This window comes from Elephas maximus, chromosome 19, assembly GCF_024166365.1.
Source record: "Elephas maximus indicus isolate mEleMax1 chromosome 19, mEleMax1 primary haplotype, whole genome shotgun sequence".
Taxonomy (NCBI): Eukaryota; Metazoa; Chordata; class Mammalia; order Proboscidea; family Elephantidae; genus Elephas; species Elephas maximus.
This window is the reverse complement of record NC_064837.1, coordinates 13,298,977-13,304,360: the sequence shown is the minus strand read 5'-3', so window position 1 is coordinate 13,304,360 and position 5,384 is coordinate 13,298,977. Positions and strand designations below refer to the sequence as shown.

Below are 5,384 nucleotides of genomic sequence, written 5' to 3'. Positions count from 1 at the left end.
ATATACGCAGCAAAGCATACACCAACTCACCAGTTTCTACATGTACCGGAAACCCTGGTGGCACGGTGGTTAAGAGGTACAGCTGTTAACCAAAAGGTCAGGAGTTTGAACCTGCCATGCTCCTTGGAAACCCTATGGGGCAGTTCTACTCTGTCCTATCAGGTCGCTTTGAGTCGGAATCGACAGGAACGGGTTTTTTTTTTTTCCTACGCGTAACATTTAGTGACGTTGATGATATTCTTTGAGTTGTGCAGTCATTCTCACCCTCCTCTTCTGAGTTTTTCCTCCCTCGTTAATATAAACTCACTGCTCCCTAAGGTTCCGATCTAGTCTTTCGCGTTGCTGTTGTCAGTTTGATCCCATATAGTTATTAAAAGAGCATAAGGCTCAAGGCAGACCTTTTTTCACCAGCTAAGCTAAACTGTTGATCGGTTTTAAGACTTCAGGGGATATTTTTGGTTCACGTTTCAAAGATTATCTCAGGGCAATAGTTTCAGGGGTTTCTCCACTCTCCACGGCTCCAGAAAGTCCATGAGAATTAGAAATTTTGTTCTGCATTTTCCCTCTTCTGGTAAAGATTCTTCTATGGAAACGTGATCAAAATGTTCAGTAATGGTAGCCAGACACCATTCAGTTCTTCTGGTCTCATGGCAAAGGAGGCAGTTGTTCATGGAAGCAATTAGCCACATTCCATATCCTCCTATTCCTGGACTTCTGTTTTATAAAAAGAACATATGTTTATTATAAAAAATTCAAGCACTGTGGAAAGTACAAGGAAAAAAAAATCTCTAAATCCTACCACCTAGAAACTAGTGTTAGTTGGTGAACATAGTTCCTGAAATCTCATTGGAGGACATAGAAAGGTAGAAATTTTTATAAGGGGTTTTTCTTTACACGTTAGTTGCCGTCAAATTGCTCCAATTCATGATGACCGCGTGTACGACAGAATGAAACGTTGCCCAGTCCTGTTCCATCTTCACGATTGTTGGTATGTTCGAGTCCATTGTTGGGGCCACTGTGTGTTTTGAGTGACTCCTAACCTAAGGAGTTCATCTTCTAGCACTCTACTGGCCAATATTCTGTTGTGATTCATACAGTTTTCACTGGCTGATTTTTTGGAAGTAGATTGCCAGATATTTCCAATCTGTCTTAGTCTACAAGGTCCATTGAAGCCTGTCCACCATAGATGACTCTGCTGGTATTTGAAGTATTTTATGACACAGCTTCCAGCATCATAGCAACACACAAGCCACCACAGCACAACAAACTGACAGGTGGTGGGTTCTTTACATACTATTTAATAAAGTTCAGTAATTTTAAGAAGAAAACAATTAAGCTGGTGAACTTGCTGGATGTCATATCAGTGCTTTTTGTCTGTAAAAAATATTCCTAAGAGGTCCCACTCACTAAGAACCACCACTTGTCAGCATTTCTCAGTAAAATGAGAAATTTCAAGCTGAAAATACTAAAAAATTCAAGCCTCGAGTTGCAATACGGAAGGATTCTCTGGGGAAAATATTAAAAGACACAGGAAGCATCAAAAGATGAATACAGAGTCACTCTGCTAAAAAGAATTGGTTGGCATTCAACCGTTTCAGGAGGTGGCATATGATCAGGAACCGATGGTACTGAAGGAAGAAGTCCAAGCTGCACTGAAGGCATTGGCGAAAAACAAGGCTCCAGGAATTGACAGAATACCAACCGAGATGTTTCAACAAACGGATGCAGCAAAGCGCTCACTTGTCTATGCCGAGAAATTTGGAAGACAGTTACCTGGCCAACCAGCTGGAAGAGATCCATATTTATGCCTATTCCCAAGAAAGGTGATCCAATCGGATGCAGAAATTATAGAACAATATCATTAATATCACATCCCAGCAAAATTTTGCTGGAGTTCATTCAAAAACGGCTGCAGCAGTATATCAACAGGGAACTGCCAGAAATTCAAGCCGGATTTAGAAGAGGACGTGGAACCCGGGATATCATTGCTGAGGTCAGATGGATCCTGGCTGAAAGCAGAGAACACCAGAAGGATGGTTACCTGCGTCTTATTGACTATGCTAAGGATTCGACTGTGTGGGTCATAACAAGTTACGGATGACATTGCAGAGAACGGGAATTCTGGAACACTTGATTGTGCTTATGCGGAATCTGTACATGGATCAAGAGGCAGTCATTCGGACAGAACAGGGGTTACTGCATAGTTTAAAGTCAGAAAAGGTGTGCGTCAGGGTTGTATCATTTCACTATACCTGTTCAATCTGTATGTGAGCAAATAATCCAAGAAGCTGGACTATATGAAGAAGAACGTGGAATCAGGATTGGAGGAAGATTCATTAACAACCTGAGTTATGATACAACCTTGCTTGCTGAAAAGTAAAGAGGACTTGAAGCACTTACTGATGAAGATCAAAAGCCCCAGCCTTCAGTATGGATTACACCTCAACATAAAATCCTCATAATTGGACCAATGAGCAACATCATGATAAATGGAGAAAAGATTGAAGTCAAGGATTTCAATTTACTTGGATCCACAATCAACACCCATTGAAGCAGCAGTTAAGAAGTGAAAGGATGTGTTGCAAATCTGCTGCAAAAAAGTGTTAAAAAGCAAAGTTGTCACTTGAGGACTAAGTGCACCTGACCCATGCCATGGTATTTTCAATTGCTTCATATGCATGCGAAAGCTAGACGAGTAAGGAAGACCAAAGAAGAACTGATGTCTCTGAATTATGGTGTTGGCGAAGAATATTGAATATATCATGGACTGCCAGATTAATAAACAAATTTCTCTTGGAAGAAGTACAGCCAGAATGCTCCTTAGAAGCAAGAATGGCAAGACTTCATCTCACTTACTTTGGACATGTTATCAGGAGGGACCAGTCCCTGGAGAACAACATCATGCTTGATAAAGTAGAGAGTCAGCTAAAAAGAGGAAGACCCTCAATAAGATGGATTGACGCAGTGGCTGCAACAATGGGCTCAAACATACCATTGTGAGGATGGCACAGAACCGGGTAGTTTCGATCTGTTGTACGTAGGGTCAGTAGGAGTCGGAACCAACTCAATGGCACCTAACAACAACAACATTAAGAAAAAACCAACCCATTGCTGTCGAGTTGATTCCGACTCATAGCGACCCTATAGGACAGAGTAGAACTGCCCCATAGGGTTTCCAAGGAGCGCCAGGCGGATTTGAACTGCTGACCCTTTCGTTAGCAGCCGTAGCGCTTAACCACTAGCCACCAGGGTTTCCACATCAAGAAAGAGATAATGAAAACTCAAGAAGTTGGCGACATTATGCTGTTTTATTTAAAGTTTAAGTAATATGAATTGATTTGCTACAGGATTCTTATATGCTCCTATCCTTTTTAAAAAAATTTTTTTTGTTTAATGGGGTTTAAAAGATAATAAAACGGGTGATCAGAGCCTGCCAACCAGTCTCGGGCACCAGCTACGCTGCTGCCTCTGTCACTATGGCCAGTTACAAAGCAGCCACCTCAAGGAATGACCAGTTCTGGAGGTACTTGGAGAAGCTGGGGGTACTGGACTCACTGACCAAGGTGTTGGTAGCCTTATGTGAAGAACCAGAGAAACCTAAAAGTGCTTTGGATTTTCGTAAAGCATCGCTTAGGAGCTGCAACCCCAGAAAATATAGAAATAGAGCTACTTTGCCTAGAATTGGCAGAAATGAAAGAGAAATATGAAGCTATTAGAGAAGAAAATAAACTGAAAGCAAAGTTGACTCAATGTGAACCACTTCAGGAGGAGAAGCGTGCTGAATAGGATTCTTCTCAGTTGAAAAGACACTGAAAAACGCTTCTGTATGACTTGGAAAGGTTGTAGAGTATGTAATTTTTTCTAAACAGATCCTATAAAACTCAATATGTTCAATTTACTTGTCACTTTAGAAACACATACTTAGGACCATCAATAAAAACTCAATATAACTTTTTTTGCAAGAATCCAGAGTAAGTCCTGAAAAAGCTGAAGACAGCCATCTAAATACTCATTACCTTACAGGACGTTCTGTTTGCCAGTCTAGTTAGGAATGCTGGTACTGGTTGTATTTTAACCAGGGCTTTGAACCGGTTCGTTCCGGCTCGAGCTTCTGCGGAGAATTTGGATTACCATCCCAGACATACTGAATCAGAATCTGCATGTTAGCAATATCCCCAGGTGATTCCTATGTATAATAGATTTTGAGAACCGCTGTTCTACTAATGGTTCTCAGAACTGGTCCCAAACCATCAGTATTAGCATCGCTTGTGAACTTGTTAGAAATGCAAATTCTCAGCAGGGGCTCGAACCAGAATGAAGCCCTGGTGGTAACCAAGGAAGTGTAGCATGGCGCTGTTCCTTGGTTAGGTTCAGGATGTGAGCACAGGTACAGTCATTGTTTAAAATGAAGATGGCACTTGTTTATATTCCCTGCAGGCAGCTGGAGAGATCTGTGTGACATAAGATGCTTTTGTACAAGTTCCCATAAATCCCCTGCTCTTGTTTACACAATGCAGATGGAACGAATAACTCTTCTCTGCCACCACTTTGCCTTAGGTAACTGTGTGTGCTAGTTTGAACTCTGACTGACCCCACGTTTCCCTTCTACACAATCACGCCCTATGTGATAATGTTGCCTTGTTTCGCTCTGTGCTTCAGTGGGTCCTAGTTGCACATTGGCCTTTCTGTGTTATTTTTTGAATTCGCTATAACAGCTGTTACCTGGATTGTAATTTTTTTTGGTGGGGACATTTTATTGTTGTTTAGGTGAAAGTTTACAGAGCAAATTAGTTTTTCATTCAACAATTTAAAGACAGTTTGTTTCATGACGTTCGTTGCAAACCCCTGAATGTGTCGGCACTCTTCCCCCTTCCTCCCTGGGTTCCCCATGTCTGTTCACCTGACTTTCCTGTCCCTACCATCCTTCTGAACTTGGCTTTTGAGCAAATGCTGCCCTTTAGGTCTCCTATAGTTGCTTGTTCTGAGGTGTACATTCCTCTGTGGTGTTACCGTTCATTTTATAGGCCTGTCTATGGTATGGCTGTAATGTGATCTTTGGAAGTGATTTCAGTACCAAGTTTGAAGGGTGTCTGAGGGCTATAGTCTCGGGGGTTTCACCAGTCTCTATCAGACCAGTAAAATCTAGTCTTATTTATGAGTTTGAATTTTGTTCTGCATTTTTCTCCCACTCTGTCCATGATCTATTATTGTGATACAGGTCAGAGCATCAGAGTGGTCTGTAGTGGTAGCGGGGCACCATCTAGTTATTCTGGTCTCAGGCTAGTTGATGCTGTGATTCCTGTGGGCCATTAGTCCTTTGGACTAATTGGTTCCTTGAGTCTTTCATTTTCTTTGCTCTCCTTTGCTCCCAAAGAGACCAATAG

The 5,384-nt window shown here is 41.7% G+C and overlaps 1 pseudogene; it reads left to right on the top strand.

Moving 5' to 3' along the window:
- The first annotated feature begins 3,476 nt into the window (after nucleotides 1-3,476).
- On the top strand, nucleotides 3,477-3,786 carry LOC126063087 (c-Myc-binding protein-like; annotated as a pseudogene).
- The last annotated feature ends 1,598 nt before the right edge of the window (nucleotides 3,787-5,384 follow it).